The sequence below is a fragment of the Oncorhynchus gorbuscha genome, linkage group LG24 (genome assembly GCF_021184085.1).
Source record: "Oncorhynchus gorbuscha isolate QuinsamMale2020 ecotype Even-year linkage group LG24, OgorEven_v1.0, whole genome shotgun sequence".
Lineage (NCBI taxonomy): Eukaryota > Metazoa > Chordata > Actinopteri > Salmoniformes > Salmonidae > Oncorhynchus > Oncorhynchus gorbuscha.
This window is the reverse complement of record NC_060196.1, coordinates 39,170,870-39,196,278: the sequence shown is the minus strand read 5'-3', so window position 1 is coordinate 39,196,278 and position 25,409 is coordinate 39,170,870. Positions and strand designations below refer to the sequence as shown.

At 43.2% G+C, this 25,409-nt stretch overlaps 1 pseudogene; it reads left to right on the top strand.

Annotated features, from left to right (window-relative positions):
* Nucleotides 1–1,925: 1,925 nt before the first annotated feature.
* The window catches only part of LOC124012841, a 71,182-nt pseudogene continuing 47,698 nt past the window's right edge, over nt 1,926–25,409 (top strand).

Below are 25,409 nucleotides of genomic sequence, written 5' to 3'. Positions count from 1 at the left end.
GTTTCTCATTTACAGCATCTCTCCCTCATTTATCCCCCTCTCTCTTTCTTTCCCCATCCCCTCCTCTTCTCGCTCTCTCCTCCCCTCCTTTTTTTGGTCTCCCTCTCCTTCACTCTCTTGCACTCTACTCTTCCTCCTCTTCTCGCCCTTCCCTTCTCTCACACACACCCTCTCCCTTCCTCCCTCTCTCCTTCCCCTCTCTCCCTCTTGCTCCACTCTCTCCCCCTCCTTTCATTGCCCCCCACTCTCTCTCTCTTTCCCTCTGTCACCCTCTCCTTCCCTCCTCTTCTCCCACCCCTCTCTCTTTCACATCTCATGTTGTGATAGACCCGTTTAGTCACCATGAAAGCATTCCACTGTAGGAGCATTTGAGGATATGGTTTCCCCTGACAACCAAGCTGTCAATAGTGGGGGTAACATCACCACCCACCACTGGGGAATTTTCCATTGAAAAAGGGTAATGGGGTTATAGAATATATTATAGAATAGAGTATAGTATAATATATTATAGTATAATATAATTCATAAAATAGAACATAATATAATATAGTAGCAAATAATATAACTTCATATCAAACTTCAGGTGCATAACAGTCAAATAACCCTTCATTTGATAGAATAACAGTCAATGCATATGTAGAGAGACACTATTAGTTGAAAGGAGATCAGTATGGATACCCCACAACTTGAACCCAATGAGGGTTCAGCCCGCGGGCGCCAAATGAGTGTGACATTCACAATGGTCGCTTCCGCCTTTCTCTGCTGGAGGAAAACACCCGTACGGAGAAAGGATGGTATGAAATGAAACCGCGAGACAATTATTATTTCAAAGGGTATGTAATTGAGACTTTTCTGACTTTCTTGTCTGACTGCAATGCATAGGGAATCTGCGTAGGGAATATGGTAGACGTTCATGCATAAATTAATAAATATTTATTTGTAGCATTAATTAACCCGGTAATAATTACATATTATAATCATTCAATACAGTGTTGGCAGTTCATGTAACTGAACTGACGTGCACAATACGGCATAGTCACTTAAATAACTCTACCTTTATGTACCTCAACTAACCGGTGCCCCCTGTATATAGTCTCGCTATTGTTATTTTACTGCTGCTCTTTAATTATTTGGTACTTTTATTTATTATTCTTATCCGTATTTTTGTAAACTGCATTGTTGGTTAGTGGCTCGTGAGTAAGCATTTCACTGTAAGGTCTACCTACACCTGTTGTATTCGGCGCATGTGACTAATACCGTTTGATTTGATTTGATTAAGAGGTTTATAAATGCAGCACTCTTGAGGTGAATATGTCTTGCTTATCCCAGTCTATCTCATCAACAGGTAGACATCTGACCACTGACAGACGATCACATGCAGCACATGGAAAAGCATCACAAATCGGATGGCTAAAGCACACCACGTCAACTGCTCTTTTATTTAAGCATTCTTGTTTATTCCCAAAGCAATAAACATCAATGAAACAATGCAATCACATTTATCAAGGTATTTTATGAACTGTGAATAAATATTCTCTATATGGGATATCAATGTGAAACGATGTTGTATACAGAACAAAATGGATATTCCCTTTGATCCAAGTCTCATATAAATATATGTGTAAGCAGCACACATTTATTCAACGCTACAGTTTAGTCGCTTGATAATCAAGCCTCACTGACGGATACACACTGGTGTACCAATGTGGAAGGAATAGGGTTGGGTAATAATCAAGAAATCTACCGAAATAAGGGAGGTTAATTGCATGTAATGCACTTATGGCGGGGCGTCTTCGTCGCGTGAGAGAAGGAAGACAAACATAGCATGCTCCACGAGCCGATACTTTTTTCGTCTGGAATTCTGCGGGTTGTAAATGATTCATAGAGCAAGCTTATTTTTAAGCGGAGTAATTGCGCCCAGCTCGCACAGTTAGTCCGTGTGTTACTATAAGCTATGAGTGTGTGTGTTGTTTTCGGGTGAGCGCTTGCGTGTGAGTGAAAGCCGGTCACCAATCTGCAGAGGAGACCGAGAGGAGATTCCAGACGAAAGAAACAGTGAGCGTGAGCAGACTTCGTGAAAGAAAGTCAAATTAATTTGGCTTTAATTCTGGGGTTTTGTCGAATATATCGTCCAGCCCTGCCAGTCCAACGGTTGGTCAAGGGAATCAACTGTTGCTGCGGCCGAATGGTTTTTAAAGGGACATTAGGCTAATCACAATTTACCAAATCCGTGTTGCTGACTGTGAATCTGGACATGGGTTTGAGAATGCATTTTTAACCATCACCTGGACCTGGTTTATTTATCGTGCTGCGCGCACCCGGCGGCCGGATGCATGTTATTCATGGTCTGTTCTGATACTGCATAGAGAATACATGCTCTTCCAGAATGATCCTACTCCACGCCTCTCCTGGCTTTTTGATATTGGTTTATCATATTTTTCTATCAGTCAGCAGCAGTTGCTTGTAGGCAAGTAGACACATTTGGGCTATTTGAACAATTCCAAAGGCAGTTGGAGGATAATAGTGGATTTTTTGTTTCTTTGTGACCTTGCCTTTTCGGCGTTAATCCAAGAGGATAGATGCTAATGATGGAGAATAACGGCATGGACGCGCATCAGGTTGGAATCAATCCTGAATACGAGCCGGAGAGCCGGCCGCGGTCATGCACTTGGCCGCTGCCGAAGTGTCCGGAGGATTTCCCTCGGGGAGTGGATGAAGCAAATCGAGGTCTGCCCCTGGCATCTGTCAAACTGGAGCAGCTTCAATACAACGTGTCGGCATGCCGCGGTGGATCAGCCGAGGGAAGAGGTGGCGCACCCGCGGAGCTCAAACATCCAGCCGGCGCCCCGGTCCCCATCGCAGCCGGCGCTCCTACATGCATGTCTGGGGCTGCCCTCGACGTGGCCGGCCAGCTGCGCAAAGCCAAGTCATCCCGGAGGAACGCGTGGGGAAACCAGTCGTACGCGGACCTCATCACGCGTGCCATTGAGAGTGCCCCTGAGAAGAGACTCACTCTGTCGCAGGTTTACGATTGGATGGTGCGCTTTGTCCCTTATTTCAAGGATAAAGGCGACAGCAATAGTTCAGCTGGATGGAAGGTACAGTAACATAGCCTACTTGAAATTCCTAATAATTAGCCTCTATATGATGATGGTGTGTGTTGATAGGGGGTAGCCTATATGTCAGTCTTTCCATAAAATCAATTTTAGATCTTGATCACTTAATTTGGGTTGTGCATCTTAACCACACATGGTTGTTCAGTGTTCAGCCATAAAAATGGACAGCTCTCAACTGATGGTTAAAGCAAATTACTTGTTCCAGGTTAACGATGTATGGTTTTCGCATTTCCCCACATTCTCCACCGCTACTCTCCAGTCAGTCAGTTTGTAGAAAGGGGCGGTGAGATGGGACTGAGGGAGGCGGAGAGAGGTTACTGGGTTCATCCTATTTTACAGTCTATAGGCTATGCATAGCAAAGCAGAGCAAATCAGTACCAACATAAACGCTTTGTTTGTGCTATGGTGGAAAATACTGTTTGCGCACTTCACTGTGAAGTGTCCACGTCATGATTTTATTATAAAGAGATTATCTGACTGTAGAAGTGACTGCGTGACGCCATGTTCCGTTCGAACTCAACGTTGTTTCATCTCTGGCTCCCAAGCCATATGTAGAGGAGAGGAATAAACGAGTCACGCTGGGCACAGAAAGTCAGGAGTGTGTCCGGGTCAATTCTGTTCCTTGTGTTCACGCACGAGCCACTCCGCTTGGCTAGACTTTGTTAACCCTCAACGAACAAGAGCTATACCCGTCCACTTCTATTCATTACGCGCGTGGTAAAATTAGGCAAGTGCTATGCAATTTGATAATACTCCACAAAATAGGAAAATAGAGATGATCCTTTAAATTAAAATCTAGACGAGAGTATGTGTAATCTACTTTAGTTTACCGCACATTTGGTGTGGGGATTATATTGGCAAAATGATTGTGGACTGGATTATTAATTCGATAGGCCTATTTGTTCAAATCATATAGGCCTAGTTCCGACCTCTCCAAGCCCTAATATAGATTTGAATATTTGATTAATCCCTCAATAAGGGATTATCAAAACGATCAATTCTACACAGATTGCACTCATCTATTTTATCAGGGCTTTAGGTCATGTAGTTTAGCTTTGGTTTTCTTTAGGGTGTGTTTTGAGTCAACCACCTGGTGTAATACACCCCTCCTCTCCCTAACTATCACTTTGTTCTGGTTTTCTGGGAATCAAACACACACACACAGTATTATACAACTAACCTTGTGGCACACAATTCAGTCCCTTTCAAAATCCTATTTTACATAATCCTGAATCTTTTTATTTATTTAACTATGCAAGACAATTAAGAACAAATTCTTATTTACAATGACAGCCTACCAGGGAACTGTGGGTTAACTACCTTGTTCAGAACAACAGATTTTTAGCTTGTCAGCTCAGGGATTCGACCCAACAACCTTTTGGTTACTGGCCAGCGCTTTAACCACTAGGCTACCTGCCACCTCAACCTTAACCCTAACATTAACCTGAAAACCTAACCCTAAAACTAACCCAAAGCCTAACCCTAAACCTAATTCTAACCCTAACAAATAATTAAAGAGCAGCAGTAAAATAACAATAGTGAGGCTATATACAGGGAGTACGGATACAGAGTCAATGCTTAGGGGCACTGTTTGGTCGAGGTAATTGAGGTCATATGTACATGTAGGTAGAGTTCTTAAAGTGATTAGATAATAAACAGAGAGTAGTAGCAGCGTAAAAGAGGGGTAGGGGGGAGGAAATGCAAATAGTCTGGGTAGCCATTTGATTAGATATTCAGGAGTCTTATTGCCTTGGGGTAGAAGCTGTTTAGAAGCCACTTGGACCTAGACTTGACGCTCCGGTACCGCTTACCGGGCAGTAACAGTGAGAACAGTCTATGACTAGGGTTCTGGAGTCTTTGACAATTTTTAGGGCCTCCAGTCACAAAAAGACAGTCGTGAAGACACCCCCTGGTATAGAGGTTCTGGATGGAAGGAAACTTGGCCCTAGTGATGTACTGGGCCGTACCCACTATCCTTTGTAGTGCCTTGCGGTCGGAGTCTGAGCAGTTGCCATACCAGGCAGTGACGCAACCAACCACCATGCTCTCGATGGTGCAGCTGTAGACCTTTTGAGGATCTGAGGACCCATGCCAAATCTTTTCAGTCTCCTGAGGAGCAATAGGTTTTGTCGTGCTCTCTTCACGACTGTCTTTTTGTGACTGGACCATGTTAGTTTCTTGGTGATGTGGAAACCAAGGACCATGAAACTCTCAACCTGCTCCACTACAGCCATGTCGATGAGAATGGGGGTGTGCTTGTTCCACATTTTCCTGTAGTCCACAATCATCACCTTTGTCTTGATCACGTTGAGGGAGAGGTTGTTGTCCTGTTATCTACCCTTACCACCTGGGGGGCAGCCCAACAAGAAGTCCAGAATCCAGTTGCAGAAGGAGGTGTTTAGTTCCAGGGTCATTAGTTTAGTGATGAGCTTTGAGGGCACTATGGAGTCGAACACTGAGCTGTAGTCAATGAATAGCATTCTCACATAGGTGTTGCTTTTGTCCAGATGGGAAATGGCAGCGTGGAGTGCAATAGAGATTGCATCATCTGTTGGAGTGGTATCCAAATTGGAGTGGGTCTAGGGTTTTTGGGATGATGGTGTTGATGTGAGCCATGACCGGCCTTTCAAAGCACTTCATGGCTACAGACATGAGCTCTTAGTGTTCTTGGGCACAGGGACTAGGGTGGTCTGCTTGAAACACGTTGGTATTACAGACTCAGACAGGGAGAGGTTGAAAATGTCAGTGAAGACACTTGCCAGTTGGTCAGCGAATGCTCGGAGTACACATCCTGCTAATCCATCTGGCCCTGCGGTCTTGTGAATGTTGACCTGTTTAAAGGTCTTACTCACATCGGCTATGGGGAGCCTGATCACACAGTCGTCCGGAACAGCTGATGCTCTCATGCATGTTTCAGTGTTACTTGCCTCGAAGCAAGCATAGTTTAGCTCGTCTGGCAGGTTTGTGTCACTGGGCAGCTCTCAGCTGTGTTTCACTTTGTAGTCTGTAATAGTTTGCAAGCCCTGCCACATCCAAAGAGCGTCGGAGCCGGTGTAGTACGATTCAATCATAGTCCTGTATTGACGCTTTGCCTGTTTGATGGTTCATCGGACGGCAAAGCGGTATTTCTTATAAGCTTCCAGGTTAGAGTCCCGCTCCTTGAAAGCGGCAGCTCTACCCTTTAGCTCAGTGCGGATGTTGCCTGTAATCCATGGTTTCTGGTTGGGGTATGTACGTACAGTCACTGTGGGGACGACGTCATCAATGCACTTATTGATGAAGCCAGTGACTGATGTGGTGTCCTCCTCAATGCCATCTGAAGAATCCCGGAACAAATTCCAGTCTGTGCTAGCAAAACCGTCCTGTAGTTTAGCATCTGCTTCATCTGACCACTTTTTTATTGATCAAGTTACTTGTGCTTCCTGCTTTAGTTATTGCTTGTAAGCAGAAATCAGTAGGATAGAATTATGGTCAGATTTGCCAAATGAAAGGCGAGGGAGAACTTTGTATGCGTGTATGTGGATTAAAGGTGGTCTAGAGTTCACTCTGCTTGCAAATTTAACATGCCGTTAGAAATGAGGTAAAATGGATTTAAGTTCCCTACATTAAAGTCCCCGGCCACCAGGAGCGCCGCCTCTGGATGAGCTTTTTCCTGTTTGGTTATGGCCTTAAACAGCTCTTTGAGTGCGTTCTTCGTGCCACCATCGGTTTGTGGTGGTAAATAGACAGCTACGAAGTATATAGATGAAAACTCTCTTGGTCGATATTGTGGTCTACAGCTTATCATGAGATCCTCTACCTCAGGCTAGCAAAACCTCAAGACTTCCTTAGATATCGTGAACCAGCTGTTGTTTTTCAAATATACATAGACCCTCACTCCTTGTCTTACCAGAGGCTGCTGTTCTATCCTGCCGGTACAGTGTGCAACCTGCCATCTGTCTGTTAATCATGTCATCGTTCAGCAACGACTCGGTGAAACATAAGATATTACAGTTTTTAATGTCCTGTTGGTAGGATATATGTGCTTGTAGTTCATCCACTTTATTATCCTGCGATTTTACGTTGGCCAATAGTACCGATGGCAAAGGCAGATTTGCCACTCATCTCCGGATCCTTACAAGGTACCCTGATCTCCTTCATGTGATAACTCGGTCTTTTCTCCTGCGAATGACGGGGATGATGGCCTCGTCGGGTGTCTGAAGTAAATCCCTCTCGTTCGTCTCATCAAAGAAAAACGATTAGTCCAGTTTCAGGTGAGTAATCGCTGTTCTAATGTCCAGAAGCTCTTTTCAGTGATAAAAGACGGTAGCAGCAATATTTGATTTGATGTACAAAGTAAGTTACTAACAATGCAAAAAACCAAACAAAATAGCACGGTTGGTTAAGAGACCATAAAACGGCAGCCATCCCCTCCAGCGCCATTACACACACACACAGACACGCACGTTTTCTCATCCCGCCTTCCCTGGCATCTCTCTCATTCAATATACGACAATCATAACATTCTGAGAAAGACAGCGGTATTAAGATAAATAATTAATATAAATGAAATCACCATTTAATTTAGGTGTAAGTAAGTTCAGTGGATAGGAGTACTCCTATTGTTAGGGTTAGGTTTTAAATAGGATTTAAAATAGGCTTAATTCTCCAGGCCCTGTGAGTCTGTGTGTGTATGTGTGCGTGTGTGTGCTGCCCAGGGATGCATAGCTGTATGCCAGCTCAGATTCCTCCGCAGGGCTTTGTGTGTAACAAGGGCTTTGATTGGCTGGTTTGGCAGTGATCTGATAGGCTGGGAGGGCAAAAACAACTTGATTCAATCTTAATAACAGTGTTAAAAACAGGCATGCACATGATGGGCTGTAACAGTTGGCAATGGGTTTAATACGATTTTAAGCACATAAAAACGCACACTCGCACAGAAACAAACACACATTCAGATGTGAAAACACACACACACACACACACACACACACGCACACACGCACACGCGCACACGCGCACACACGCACACACGCACACACGCACACACGCACACGCACACACACACACACACACACACACACACACACACACACACACACACACACACACACACACACACACACACACACACACACACACACACACACACACACACACACACACACACACACACTGTACATTAAACATTATCATCCACATCACTAAGTTGTTGATGAGATGAATAAGAGAAGAAACATATATGGATGGGGGGATGATCAAATCAGATACAGTGGTAGCTGCTGGTTATTAAAAACAGTCTGTAATAACGGTTGTGAAATGGGTCGTTCCGCTATTTCGGTGCCTTTTGAGAAGTGTAAAAATGTCCCCCAAAAAATGTGATTTCACCAAATTTGTACTTTATGTCATAAAGAGCATATGATCAACTTTAGAAAAAAAAAGTTGAGAGGTTAAATAAAATAAAAGACTATAGTACATGCCTATTAAGTACCAAATAATGTAACAAGGTTGACCGTAACAGGATTGACAATTTAATCTTAAATCAACCTTAAACCAGCCCCTAGCAGAGCAGAATGGAGAAGAACCCATACGGAAAAGTAACACGGCCTTATATATCATATTTAAACATGACATACATTTTAAAATATCTGATCATATATTTTTATAGCTTATATAACTCTCACACCCCCATAACACAAATACTAATATGGATATGTATTTTCATCGTGCAAAATACATATACATTTTTTGCTTTGAAAAGAGAGGCAGAGTATTGGTGGTTACCCACTGGGCACACACTGGTTGAATCAATGTTGTTTCCACGTCATTTCAATGAATTGTTGTCTGTGCCCAGTGGGTAGCTAGCTTGGGAGATGGTGAAACCTACGGTACAGGCTTAAGCCTGATTCACACAATAGGGCCTAACTGAGCTGTACTGGCCTGGTTTTACAGACACCATAGCTGCTGGAACCATGTTGAAAAAAGGACTATGTGAAAAGAAAATATCAGAGCCAGCGCAGTACAGTTTTCTTTGGCCCTGTAGTGTGGATCTAATGGGTTGAGCAAGCCCTGTAGTGTGGATCTAATGGGTTGAGCAGGCTCTGTAGTGTGGATCGAATGGGTTGAGCAGGCTCTGTAGTGTGGATCTAATGGGTTGAGCAGGGCCTGTAGTGTGGATCTATTGGGTTGAGCAGGCCCTGTAGTGTGGATCTAATGGGTTGAGCAGGCCCTGTAGTGTGGATCTAATGGGTTGAGCAGGCCCTGTAGTGTGGATCTAATGGGTTGAGCAGGCCCTGTAGTGTGGATCTAATGGGTTGAGCAGGGCCTGATCAACTCATTAGATCCACACTGCATTAGATCCATTAGATCCACATGGGTTGAGCAGGACCTGTAGTGTGGATCTAATGGGTTTAGCAGGCCCTGTAGTGTGGATCTAATGGTTTGAGCAGGCCCTGTAGTGTGGATCTAATGGGTTGAGCAGGCCCTGTAGTGTGGATCTAATGGGTTGAGCAGGCCCTGTAGTGTGGATCTAATGGGTTGAGCAAGCCCTGTAGTGTGGATCTAATGGGTTGAGCAGGCCCTGTAGTGTGGATCTAAGGGGTTGAGCAGGGCCTGATCAACTCGTTAGATACACACTACAGGGCCTGCTCAACCCATTAGATCCACACTACAGGTCCTGCTCAACCCATGTGGATTTAATGGATCTAATGTAGTGTGGATCTAATGGGTTGAGCAGGCCCTGTAGTGTGGATCTAACGGGTTGAGCAGGCCCTGTAGTGTGGATCTAACGAGTTGCGCAGGCCCTATAGTGTGGATCTAAGGGGTTGAGCAGGCCCTGTAGTGTGAATGATGCCTTAGAGAGGTTCCCTGTGCTGTGCCAGCCAGGCTGGTTGGCGTGGGTTCAACAGAAAGCTCTCTGCATCACTTCCATGTTATTGTTATTATCACAGACACAGCAGAAGGAGAGAGAGCTCTCGAGTTGGCGGGCTTGGCACCGAGTCCACCACGGGGGACAGAGGGATGAATGGAAGGATGGAGGAAGGAGGAGTGGGGGGTTCTTGTCTGAGAACGGGACTCTAGAGATCCATCCTATAGTAAAGCATCACCTCATAAGTAGTTTGAATGGAGGGAAATGGATGGAGAAGAAAAAGAGGAGGGAAGACAAGTGTTGGAAGGTATACACATATTTAACATATGTTATTGGTTACATACACATATTTAACATATGTTATTGGTTACATACACATATTTAACATATGTTATTGGTTACATACACATATTTAACATATGTTATTGGTTACATACACATATTTAACATATGTTATTGGTTACATACACATATTTAACATATGTTATTGGTTACATACACATATTTAACAGATGTTATTGTTTACATACACATATTTAACATATGTTATTGGTTACATACACATATTTAACAGATGTTATTGGTTACATACACATATTTAACATATGTTATTGGTTACATACACATATTTAACATATGTTATTGGTTACATACACATATTTAACAGATGTTATTGTTTACATACACATATTTAACATATGTTATTGGTTACATACACATATTTAACAGATGTTATTGGTTACATACACATATTTAACATATGTTATTGGTTACATACACATATTTAACAGATGTTATTGGTTACATACACATATTTAACATATGTTATTGGTTACATACACATATTTAACAGATGTTATTGTTTACATACACATATTTAACATATGTTATTGGTTACATACACATATTTAACATATGTTATTGGTTACATACACATATTTAACAGATGTTATTGTTTACATACACATATTTAACATATGTTATTGGTTACATACACATATTTAACAGATGTTATTGGTTACATACACATATTTAACATATGTTATTGGTTACATACACATATTTAACATATGTTATTGGTTACATACACATATTTAACATATGTTATTGTTATACACATATTTAACATATGTTATTGGTTACATACACATATTTAACATATGTTATTGGTTACATACACATATTTAACAGATGTTATTGTTTACATACACATTTTAACATATGTTATTGGTTACATACACATATTTAACATATGTTATTGGTTACATACACATATTTAACAGATGTTATTGTTTATACACATATTTAACATATGTTATTGGTTACATACACATATTTAACATATGTTATTGGTTACATACACATATTTAACAGATGTTATTGTTTACATACACATATTTAACATATGTTATTGGTTACATACACATATTTAACAGATGTTATTGGTTACATACACATATTTAACATATGTTATTGGTTACATACACATATTTAACATATGTTATTGGTTACATACACATATTTAACATATGTTATTGGTTACATACACATATTTAACATATGTTATTGGTTACATACACATATTTAACATATGTTATTGGTTACATACACATATTTAACAGATGTTATTGTTTACATACACATATTTAACATATGTTATTGGTTACATACACATATTTAACAGATGTTATTGGTTACATACACATATTTAACATATGTTATTGGTTACATACACATATTTAACATATGTTATTGGTTATACACATATTTAACAGATGTTATTGTTTACATACACATATTTAACATATGTTATTGGTTACATACACATATTTAACAGATGTTATTGGTTACATACACATATTTAACATATGTTATTGGTTACATACACATATTTAACAGATGTTATTGGTTACATACACATATTTAACATATGTTATTGGTTACATACACATATTTAACAGATGTTATTGTTTACATACACATATTTAACATATGTTATTGGTTACATACACATATTTAACATATGTTATTGGTTACATACACATATTTAACAGATGTTATTGGTTACATACACATATTTAACATATGTTATTGGTTACATACACATATTTAACATATGTTATTGGTTACATACACATATTTAACAGATGTTATTGGTTACATACACATATTTAATAGATGTTATTGTTTACATACACATATTTAACATATGTTATTGGTTACATACACATATTTAACATATGTTATTGGTTACATACACATATTTAACATATGTTATTGGTTACATACACATATTTAACATATGTTATTGGTTACATTCACATATTTAACAGATGTTATTGGTTGGATACACACATTTAACAGATGTTATTGGTTACATACACATATTTAACATATGTTATTGGTTACATACACATATTTAACATATGTTATTGGTTACATACACATATTTAACATATGTTATTGGTTACATACACATATTTAACGTATGTTATTGGTTGGATACACATATTTAACACATGTTATTGGTTGGATACACACATTTAACAGATGGTATTGCGACGGTAGTGAAATGCTTGTGTTCCTAGCTCCAACTGTGCAGTAATATTTAACAACACACAACAATACACACAAATCTAAAGTATAAGAATGAAATTAAGAAATAGAGAAAAGTTGAGCAATGTCGAAGTATAAGTATAAATATATATATATATATAAATATGTGACGGGATGTATATACATTATGGACTGTATGTGGATAGAATATGTCATACATGTATATGTGAAGAAAACGTGGATAGAATAGAATATGTACAGCAATACAGTGCATTGTGAAAGTATTCATCACTCTTTGTTATGCAGGTGAATGAGGACCCAAAAGCGACTTGGCGAGTCTTTAATCCAGTTTAAGGAAATAGCAATACTCCTAGACAAATCGGAGCGGTAAATAAAGCATAAAAACAATTTCACTCGTAATCACGAGAACTGACTGGAGACTCGATAATAAACTGCAGGTTGCCTCGGGAAGGCACTTGACCGTAGCAGACTCAGACACCTGCTCACCCCGCAGCATCTGAGGGAAACACGACACGACAGGGCGATACAAGGACACAGCACGGTGAACAATAGACAAGGATCCGACAGGGCAGAAACGGAAAACAAGGGGAGAAATAGGGACTCTAATCAGGGGAAAAGATAGGGAACAGGTGTGGGAAGACTAAATGATTGATTAGGGGAATAGGAACAGCTGGGAGCAGGAACGGAACGATAGAGAGAAGAGAGAGAGAGAGGGAGAGAGAAAAAGGGGAACGAACCTAAAAAGACCAGCAGGGGGAAAACGAACAGAAGGAAAAGCAAAATGACAAGGCAATATAAGACAAAACATGACAGTACCCCCCCACTCACCGAGCGCCTCCTGGCGCACTCGAGGAGGAATCCTGGCGGCAACGGAGGAAATCATCAATCAGTGAACGGTCCAGCACGTCCCGAGACGGAACCCAACTCCTCTCCTCAGGACCGTAACCCCCCAATCCACTAAGTATTGGTGACCCCGTCCCCGAGAACGCATGTCCATGATCCTACGTACCTTGTAAATAGGTGCGCTCTCGACAAGGACGGGAGGGGGAGGGAAGACGAACGGGGTGCGAAGAAATGGGCTTGACACAGGAGACATGGAAGACAGGATGGACGCGACGAAGATGTCGCGGAAGAAGCAGTCGCACAGCGACAGGATTGACGACCTGGGAGACACGGAACGGACCAATGAACCGCGGAGTCAACTTACGAGAGGCTGTCGTAAGAGGAAGGTTGCGAGTGGAAAGCCACACTCTCTGGCCGCAACAATACCTAGGACTCTTAATCCTACGTTTATTGGCGGCTCTCACAGTCTGTGCCCTGTAACGGCAAAGTGCAGACCTCACCCTCCTCCAGGTGCGCTCACAACGTTGGACAAACGCTTGAGCGGAGGGAACGCTGGACTCGGCAAGCTGGGATGAGAACAGAGGAGGCTGGTAACCCAGACTACTCTGAAACGGAGATAACCCGGTAGCAGACGAAGGAAGCGAGTTGTGAGCGTATTCTGCCCAGGGGAGCTGTTCTGCCCAAGACGCAGGGTTTCTGAAAGAAAGGCTGCGTAGTATGCGACCAATCGTCTGATTGGCCCTCTCTGCTTGACCGTTAGACTGGGGATGAAACCCGGAAGAGAGACTGACGGACGCACCAATCAAACGACAGAACTCCCTCCAAAACTGTGACGTGAATTGCGGGCCTCTGTCTGAAACGGCGTCTAACGGGAGGCCATGAATTCTGAACACATTCTCGATGATGATTTGTGCCGTCTCCTTAGCGGAAGGAAGTTTAGCGAGGGGAATGAAATGTGCCGCCTTAGAGAACCTATCGACAACCGTAAGAATCACAGTCTTCCCCGCAGACAAAGGCAGACCGGTAATGAAGTCTAGGGCGATGTGAGACCATGGTCGAGAAGGAATGGGGAGTGGTCTGAGACGACCGGCAGGAGGAGAGTTACCTGACTTAGTCTGCGCGCAGTCCGAACAAGCAGCCACGAAACGGCGCGTGTCACGCTCCTGAGTCGGCCACCAAAAGCGCTGGCGAATAGACGCAAGAGTGCCTCGAACACCGGGATGACCAGCTAACTTGGCAGAGTGAGCCCACTGAAGAACAGCCAGACGAGTGGAAACAGGAACGAAAAGAAGGTTACTAGGACAAGCGCGCGGCGACGCAGTGTGCGTGAGTGCTTGCTTAACCTGTCTTTCAATTCCCCAGACTGTCAACCCGACAACACGCCCATAAGGAAGAATCCCTCGGGATCAGTAGAAGCCACAGAAGAACTAAAAAGACGGGATAAGGCATCAGGCTTGGTGTTCTTGCTACCCGGACGGTAAGAAATCACAAACTCGAAACGAGCGAAAAACAACGCCCAACGAGCTTGACGAGCATTAAGTCGTTTGGCAGAACGGATGTACTCAAGGTTCTTATGGTCTGTCCAAACGACAAAAGGAACGGTCGCCCCCTCCAACCACTGTCGCCATTCGCCTAGGGCTAAGCGGATGGCGAGCAGTTCGCGGTTACCCACATCATAGTTGCGTTCAGATGGCGACAGGCGATGAGAAAAATAAGCGCAAGGATGAACCTTATCGTCAGACTGGAAGCGCTGGGATAGAATGGCTCCCACGCCTACCTCTGAAGCGTCAACCTCGACAATGAATTGTCTAGTGACGTCAGGAGTAACGAGGATAGGAGCGGACGTAAAACGTTCTTTTAGAAGATCAAAAGCTCCCTGGGCGGAACCGGACCACTTAAAACACGTCTTGACAGAAGTAAGAGCTGTGAGAGGGGCAGCAACTTGACCGAAATTACGAATGAAACGCCGATAGAAATTAGCGAAACCTAGAAAGCGCTGCAACTCGACACGTGACCTTGGAACGGGCCAATCACTGACAGCTTGGACCTTAGCGGAATCCATCTGAATGCCTTCAGCGGAAATAACGGAACCGAGAAAAGTAACGGAGGAGACATGAAAAGAGCACTTCTCAGCCTTCACGTAGAGACAATTCTCTAAAAGGCGCTGTAGAACACGTCGAACGTGCTGAACATGAATCTCGAGTGACGGTGAAAAAATCAGGATATCGTCAAGATAGACAAAAACAAAGATGTTCAGCATGTCTCTCAGAACATCATTAACTAATGCCTGAAAAACAGCTGGCGCATTGGCGAGACCAAACGGCAGAACCCGGTACTCAAAATGCCCTAACGGAGTGTTAAACGCCGTTTTCCACTCGTCCCCCTCTCTGATGCGCACGAGATGGTAAGCGTTACGAAGGTCCAACTTAGTAAAGCACCTGGCTCCCTGCAGAATCTCGAAGGCTGATTTGTAAGTCGCTCTGGATAAGAGCGTCTGCTAAATGACTTAAATGTAAATGTAAATGTGATGACATAAGGGGAAGCGGATAACGATTCTTAACCGTTATGTCATTCAGCCCTCGATAATCCACGCAGGGGCGCAGAGTACCGTCCCTTTTCTTAACAAAAAAAAACCCCGCCCCGGCCGGAGAGGAAGAAGGCACTATGGTACCGGCGTCAAGCGACACAGACAAATAATCCTCGAGAGCCTTACGTTCGGGAGCCGACAGAGAGTATAGTCTACCCCGAGGAGGAGTGGTCCCCGGAAGGAGATCAATACTACAATCATACGACCGGTGAGGAGGAAGGGAGTTGGCTCGGGACCGACTGAAGACCGTGCGCAGATCATGATATTCCTCCGGCACTCCTGTCAAATCGCCAGGTTCCTCCTGAGAAGTGGGGACAGAAGAAACGGGAGGGATGGCAGACATTAAACACTTCACATGACAAGAAACGTTCCAGGATAGGATATAATTACTAGACCAATTAATAGAAGGATTATGACATACTAGCCAGGGATGACCCAAAACAACAGGTGTAAAAGGTGAACGAAAAATCAAAAAAGAAATAGTCTCACTGTGGTTACCAGATACTGTGAGGGTTAAAGGTAGTGTCTCAAATCTGATACTGGGAAGATGACTACCATCTAAGGCGAACATGGGCGTAGGCTTGTCTAACTCTCTGAAAGGAATGTCATGTTTCCGAGCCCATGCTTCGTCCATGAAACAACCCTCAGCCCCAGAGTCTATCAAGGCACTGCATGTAGCACCCGAACCGGTCCAGCGTAGATGGACCGACAAAGTAGTACAGGATCTAGATGGAGAGACCTGAGTAGTAGCGCTCACCAGTAGCCCTCCGCTTACTGATGAGCTCTGGCTTTACTGGACATGAATTAACAAAATGTCCAGCTAGTCCGCAATAGAGGCACAGGCGGTTGGTGATCCTCCGTTCCCTCTCCTTAGTCGAGATGCGAATACCTCCCAGCTGCATGGGCTCAGTCTCTGAGCCAGAGGAGGGAGATGGTTGCGATGCGGAGCAGGGAAACACCGTTGACGCGAGCTCTCTTCCACGAGCCTGGTGACGAAGATCTACCCGTCGTTCTATGCGGATGGCGAGAGCAATCAAAGAGTCCACACTTGAAGGAACCTCCCGGGAGAGAATCTCATCTTTAACCACTGCGTGGAGTCCCTCCAGAAAACGAGCGAGCAGCGCCGGCTCGTTCCAGTCACTAGAGGCAGCAAGAGTGCGAAACTCAATAGAGTAATCCGTTATGGATCGATCACCTTGGCATAGGGAAGCCAGGGCCCTAGAAGCCTCCCTACCAAAAACTGAACGGTCAAAAACCCGAATCATCTCCTCTTTAAAGTTCTGGTAATTGTTAGAGCAATCAGCCCTTGCCTCCCAGATAGCTGTGCCCCACTCTCGAGCCCGGCCAGTAAGGAGTGAAATGACGTAAGCAACCCGAGCTCTCTCTCTAGAGTATGTGTTGGGTTGGAGAGAGAACACAATATCACACTGGGTGAGAAAGGAGCGGCACTCCGTGGGCTGCCCGGAGTAGCAAGGTGGGTTATTAACCCTAGGTTCCGGAGGCTCGGCAGGCCAGGAAGTAACAGGTGGCACGAGACGAAGACTCTGGAACTGTCCAGAGAGGTCGGAAACCTGAGCGGTCAGGTTCTCCACGGCATGGCGAGCAGCAGACAATTCCTGCTCGTGTCTGCCGAGCATGGCTCCTTGGATCTCGATGGCAGTGTTACGAGCGTCTGTAGTCGCTGGGTCCATTCTTTGGTCGGATCCTTCTGTTATGCAGGTGAATGAGGACCCAAAAGCAACTTGGCGAAAACAGAGTCTTTAATCCAGTTTAAGGAAATAGCAATACTCCTAGACAAATCGGAGCGGTAAATAAAGCATAAAAACAATTTCACTCGTAATCACGAGAACTGACTGGAGACTCGATAATAAACTGCAGGTTGCCTCGGGAAGGCACTTGACCGTAGCAGACTCAGACACCTGCTCACCACGCAGCATCTGAGGGAAACACGACACGACAGGGCGATACAAAGACACAGCACGGTGAACAATAGACAAGGATCCGACAGGGCAGAAACGGAAAACAAGGGGAGAAATAGGGACTCTAATCAGGGGAAAAGATAGGGAACAGGTGTGGGAAGACTAAATGATTGATTAGGGGAATAGGAACAGCTGGGAGCAGGAATGGAACGATAGAGAGAAGAGAGAGAGAGAGGGAGAGAGAAAAAGGGGAACGAACCTAAAAAGACCAGCAGGGGGAAAACGAACAGAAGGAAAAGCAAAATGACAAGGCAATATAAGACAAAACATGACACTCTTGGCGTTTTTCCTATTTTGTTGCATTACATCCTGTAATTTAAATGGATTTTTATTTGGATTTCATGTAATGGACAAACACAAAATAGTACAAATTGGTGAAGTGAAATGAAAAAAAAAACTTGTTTCAAAAGAATTCTAAAAAATGTCAAACTGAAAAATGGTGTGTGCATATGTATTCATCCCCTTTACTATGAATGCCCTAAGGATATGGTGAAACCAATTATCTTTAGAAGTCACATAATTAGTTAAATAAAGTCCACCTGTGTGCAATCTAAGTGTCACATGATCTATCACATGATCTCAGTATATATACACCTGTTCTGAAAGGCCCCAGAGTCGGCAACACCACTAAGCAAAGGGAACCACCAATCAAGCGGCACCATGAAGACCAAGGATCTCTCCAAACAGATCAGGAACAAAGTTGTGGAGAAATACAGATCAGGGTTGGGTTATAAAAAAATATCCTAAACTTTGAACATCCCACTGAGCACCATTAAATCCATTATTAAAAAATGGAAAGAATATGACACCACAACAAACCTGCCAAGAAAGGGCCACCCACCAAATCTCGTGGACCAGGCAAGGAGGGCATTAATCGGAGAGGCAACAAAGAGACCAAAGATAACCCTGATGGAGCTGCAAAGCTCCACAGCGGAGATTGGAGTATCTGTCCATAGGACCACTTTAAGCTGGGCTTTACAGAAGAGTTGGGCTTCACGGAAGAGTGGTCAGAAAAAAGCAATTTCTTAAAGAAAAAAATAAGCAAACGCGTTTGGTGTTCACCAAAAGGCATGTGGGAGACTCCCCCCCAAAATGGAAGAAGGTGCTCTGGTCAGATGAGACTAAAATTGAGCTTTTTGGTCATCAAGGAAAATGTTATCTCTGGCAGAAATTCAACACCTCTCATCACCCTGAGAACATAATCCCCATGTTTTTCATCGGCAGGGACTGGGAAACTGGTCAGAATTGAAGGAATGATGGATGGTGCTAAATACAGAGATGTTCTTGAGGGAAACCTGTTTCAGTCTTCCGGAGATTTGAGACTGGGATGGAGGTTCACCTTCCAGCAGGACAATGATCCTAAGCATACTGCTAAAGCAACACTCAAGTGGTTTAAGGGGAAACATTTAAATATCCTCGAATGGCTTAGTCTAAGCCAAGACCTCAATCCAATTGAGAATCTGTGGTATGACTTAAAGATTGCTGAACACCAGCAGAACACCAGCAGAACACCAGCAGAACACCAGCAGAACACCAGCAGAACACCAGCAGAACACATCCAACTTGAAGGAACTGGTGAATACTTATGTAGGCTCATGTTTTCTGTTTTTTGGGGTCTTATTTCTTGTTTGTTTCACAGTAAAAATATTATGAAAGTAGAAAAATTGAAAAAATATTTGCATTTTCAAAGTGGTAGGCATGTTGTGTAAATCAAAATAAAATAAAATAATCAATTTTAATTCCAGGTTGTAAGGCTACAAAATAGAAAAAATACCAAGGAGGGTGAATACTTTCGCAAGCCACCGTAGTTTAATAGGATGGCATTGACTAGAATACAGTATATACATACAGTATGAAATGGGTAAAACAGTATGTAAACATTATTAAAGTGACCATGGTTCCATGTATATGTACACAGGGCAGCACCCTCTAAGATGCAGGGTTGATTAACCTGGTGGTAGCCGGCTAGTGACCGTGACTAAATTCAGGGCAGGGTACTGGGTGGAGGCCGGCTAGTGACCGTGACTCGGTTCAGGGCAGCGTACTGGGTGGAGGCCGGCTAACAACAGTGAGTAAGTTCAGGGAAGGGTACTGGGTGGAGGCCGGCTAGTGATGGCTATTTAACAGTCTGATGGCCTCGGGTGACTGAGGTCGTTGATGATCTTCTTGGCCATCCTGTGACACCGGGTGGTGTAGATGTCTTGAAGGGCAGGCAGTGATGCGTTGGGCTGACCGCACCACCCTCTGGAGAGCCCAGCGGTTGTGAACAGTGCAGTTGCCTTACCGGGCAGTAAAGCAGCCTGATAGGATGCTGTCAATGGCATGTCTGTAAAAGTTTGTGAGGGACTTTGGGGCCAAGCCAAATTCAACCTCAGCCTCCTCAGCCTCCAGTTTGCATGGGTGTATCATTTCAGATTGTGAGTGATGTGTACGCAGAGAACCTTGAAGCTTTTCACCTTCTCCACTGTGGCCCCATCCACGTGGATGAAGGCGTTCTTCCTCTGCTGTGTCCTGAAGTCCACGACCAGCTCCTTCATTTTGTTGACGTTGAGGGAGAGGCTATTTTCCTGTAACCACGCCGCCAGGGCCTCCCTGTAGGCTGTCTCGTCGTTGTTGGTAATCAGGCCTACCACTGTTGTTTAGTCTGTAAACTTGATGACTGAGTTGGAGGCGTGTGTGGCCACGCAGTCATGGGTAAACAGGTAGTACAGGAGGGGGCTGAGCACGCACCCTTGTGGGGCCCCTGTGTTGAGGATCAGCATAGTGAAGGTGTTTTTGCCTACCTTCACCACCTGGGGCGACCCGTCAGGAAGTCCAGGACCCAGTTGCACAGGACGGGGTTCAGACCCAGGACCCCAAGCTTAGTGATGAGCTTGGGGGGGGGTACTATGGTGTTGACGGCAGAGTTGTAGTCAATGAACAGATATGATCCTTAACCAAATTCACTAAATAGCACTGCTAGTAGCTTTATATTTTTTCTTAAAGGATTTAATCCCTTTCTACCTGGTTTTAGTTGTTTAGTTGTTTCACTTCAGACTGGAGTATTTATTTATGAGAAGGGAAAAAAAGAGAAGGGAAGAGACAAAGTGTTGGAACAACGGAAAGAAAGGGGGGTTGTGTGTGTGTGTGTGTGTGTGTGTGTGTGTGTGTGTGTGTGTGTGTGTGTGTGTGTGTGTGTGTGTGTGTGTGTGTGTGTGTGTGTGTGTGTGTGTGTGTGTGTGTGTGTGTGTGTGTGTGTGTGTGTGTGTAAATGTAAGTGCATGCTTGTCTGTGTGTGTGTGGATTGCCACTAGTTGTAGACAGTACAGGATTTGATCCAGATGATCCCTTTGTCCCCTATGTTGATTAAGAGTTGATCTACTATAAAAGCTTCAGGACATTGGAGTTGGATAGAGGGAGAAGAACAGTAAGGGGTTTAATCAAGGGAACATCATTCCAAACCTTTTCATTGTCAATAATTACATTTTGCCCATATTCTTGATGAATAATGGTAAGAAACTGACTGGTTTGAGACCACAAAATCAACCAATAGTCTTATTGAGAAAAAAATACTGAAGAAAAATATAAAAGCAACATGCAACCAGTTCAACAGTTTTACTGAATTACAGTTCATATAAGGAAATCAGTCCATTTAAATAAATTCATTAGGCCCGAATCTATGGATTTCATGTGACTGGGCAGGGGCGTAGCCATGAGTGGGCCACAAAAGAGCATTATTACAGACAGAAGTATTCCTCAGTTTCATCATATGTCCGGGTGTCTGGTCTCAGACGATCCAGCAGGTGAAGAAGCAGGATGTGGAGGTCCTGGGCTGGCGTGGTTACATGTGGTCTGCAGTTGTGAGGCCAGTGGGACATACTGCCAAATTCTCTAAAACGATGTTGGAGGCAGCTCATGGTAGAGAAATTAACATTAAATTCTCTGCCAACAGCTCTGCTGGACATTCCTGCAGTCAGAATGCCAATTGCACACTCCTTGAAAACCTGAGACATCTGTGGTATTGTGTTGTGTGACAAAACTGCTCATTTTAGAGTGGCCTTTTATTTTCCCCAGCATAAGATGCACCTGTGTAATGGACCATACTGTTTAATCAGCTTCTTGATATGCCACCTCTGTCAGGTGGATGGATTATCTCGACAATGGAGAAATGTGAGAGAAATAAGCTTTTTGTGCATATGAAACATTTCTGGGATCTTTTATTTCAGCTCATAAAATATTGGAACAACACTTCACATGTTGGGTTTACATTTTTGTTCTGTGTAGTTCAGAGATTAAATGATTAGTTTAGTGGTTTCACCTCAGACTGGAGTTTTTTTAATTGGAAAAATACTCCAGCTCAGAATCACTGCTTTACAGTGAATCATCTGTATAAACCATGTTGGTGCACTCAACGATCTCAGTGGTCACACTCAAACCAGATAGAATAAGATGCTGGGTGCCATAAAGAGGATGTTGAGCAAGCCATGGAACCATAGAACGGAAATTCCACTGTGAAAATCGAGTCCAGACACACACACACACTACACACACACACACACACACACACACACACACACACACACACACACACACACACACACACACACACACACACACACACACACACACACACACACACACACACACACACACACACACACACACACACACACACACACACACACACACACACACAGGCAGGGTGGGCCGATCTTGGAATTTGTGACTGTGTGTGATAAAATGTGCTGGGTCCATGCAGCACACACACAGCCTGCCTCGACGTGGTGTTCTCTCAGAGGAAAGTTTTTCCAGAGTCTTATAGAACTACAGTTGAAGAGTTTATAGTGGAGTATTTTGTTTATAGTGTAGTCTTTTGTTAATACATGTATCTAGGTAAACAATGAACCATAATCCCAATTCATGAAGTTACTACACTGCATGAATCTGCAGGTAGCTAACCAACCAGGTTCATTGTTAGCTAGCTAACATTAGGTTATAACTAGCAAAGCAAATGCCTCTGAGATATTAATAATAAGATCATACATGTAATGTTAGCTAGCTAGCCAGCCAGCCAGCTAACGTTAAACTAGCTAGCTAACTGTACACTATAACTTGAAATGAAAATGACATTCTGTCAACTAGAAATGTGTAACATTTGAAAAGGTCGCTAGCTAGACTATTTAACCCGTATACATCATTGGTGGACCCTTCTCCCTGTCACAGATGCCAGGAGATGTCATCTCCTTAGCTATCATACTCTAACTCCACTGATTTCAAAACTCAGTCCACCAGAAAATGGAGAGCAACACGTAAGCTTTTCTACGACGCGATACATTTAAAAAGCTGCATTAGACAGGATTACTGACGTGCTCAAATAAACAGAAGTGTGCTATATGGCAGACCAATCCGAACTCATTTCTCGGCATGTCCAGCCCACTCACTATCTCAGCCAATCATGGCTGGCGGGAAGGTTGCTGACTTTTTCTGTAGCTAAACCAACTAGGCTCTTAATTTAACAATTTTATTTATGTTTTTAAGGCACATGAAAGTTCACATGTTCCAGAAGGCATTTCTGCCCAAAAACGCATTTTGATTAAATAAAAGTTTACATTCAAATGGCTCTCCTGTAAACTAGTGACCTGAGACATACGCCTAGTTTCACTTTTTTTTTCATCAGAAATGATTGCTTATGTGTACCTTCATGTGTGTGTATACTATTACTGTTCTCAGATTTCTAATTAATAGATTTTAGATGTGTGTGAATTTTTTGTTGTTGTTGCGTAACGCTATATATCCATTATTTAGCTGGAATTGAATGTTAGTATACTGTATATTTGACTGTGATATGTGGTTGACTCACCTAGCTATCTTAAGATGAATGCCCTAACTGTCTATAAGTTGCTCTGGATAAGAGCATCTGCTAAATTATTAAAATTTCAATTGTAAATGTTTTACATACAGATCTCATATTACTTACTGTATTTAATTTGTCACAAATGTATAATTTGTGCAGTTCTTTATTAAGCCTGCAATATGTAACTTTTTGGGGCGACCCAACCAATTTCACATAGAAATATGTGTTATAGATCTGTAATTCTTATTGTAGCATATCTAAGATGTGATAGTTTTATGTGCGCTGTCTATACTTCCAGTTCTTAAGTTTTGTTTTTGCATCTTTTATTTTCGGTTTTGTACACCAGCTTCAAACAGGTGATGGAACATCGGTTTAGATGGTACATTGATTCTCTACACTATACTTGCATGTTTTGTCACATAAACTGAAATTAACTACTTTAATTTTTGCAACCTGGAAATGGTGGAGCGATTTCTGCATAGTGCATATTTAAGTATGTAGCTATTTGTTACATTTGACTGTATAAAACCTGTAACGTCTGCTTCCAACTCCCACTCTCAAACACGTAGACCCCCTGAACGCAGCTCACTTTCCAGCCCACTTTCCAGCTCACACTCTCAAACACGTAGACCCCCTGAACGCAGCTCACTTTCCAGCCCACTTTCCAGCTCACACTCTCAAACACGTAGACCCCCTGAACGCAGCTCACTTTCCAGCCCACTTTCCAGCTCACACTCTCAAACACGTAGACCCCCTGAACGCAGCTCACTTTCCAGCCCACTTTCCAGCTCACACTCTCAAACACGTAGACCCCCTGAATGCAGCTCACTTTCCAGCCCACTTTCCAGCTCACACTCTCAAACACGTAGACCCCCTGAACGCAGCTCACTTTCCAGCCCACTTTCCAGCTCACACTCTCAAACACATAGATCCCCTGAACGCAGCTCATTCTCCAGATCCCAGTCACCCGAATTCTGATCACCTATTCACACACCTGTATGTCATTATCAAACACTATTTAGTTCAGTTCTTTGCACCCAATCATTGTGAGGTATTGTTTGTTTTGTGACACACTTTTATTCGAAGCGCTGGGTTTCACCGTAATTAATCATCCTGTGTATGATAGTTTTGGCTGCCTCACTTACAACGCCTTTTGCCTATTCTCTGCCTGTACTTTAGCCTATCGGATTTCCTGTTATCAACCTATTGCCTGATCTCCCGGACAACGTTACTAGCCGTTTCCCTGCCTGTACTGTTGCCTTTTGGACCCCCTGTGTATGACCTTCTGCCTGCCCCTGGACCCAGCTACCTGACTCCTCCTGTGGTCCTTTACAAATAAACAGCTGCTGCGCCCTGCGCTTGAATCCAGCTCTCTGTCTCCCATCGTGTCCAATACAAAACCTAGCAGTACTACTTATTTCTCTGAGACTGAGGCGGAGCATTTCGTAAAAAATCGGATTATTTGTCTCTCTGAAATGAAACCAAGTGATAGATATTAAACAAATACGTGTGTCATTGAACATCTTTACATTTGAGTAATTTAGTCATCATTCACTCTTATCCAGAGTGACTTACAGTAGTCCATACATTTTCATACTTTTTGCATACTGGTCCACCGTGGAACTGA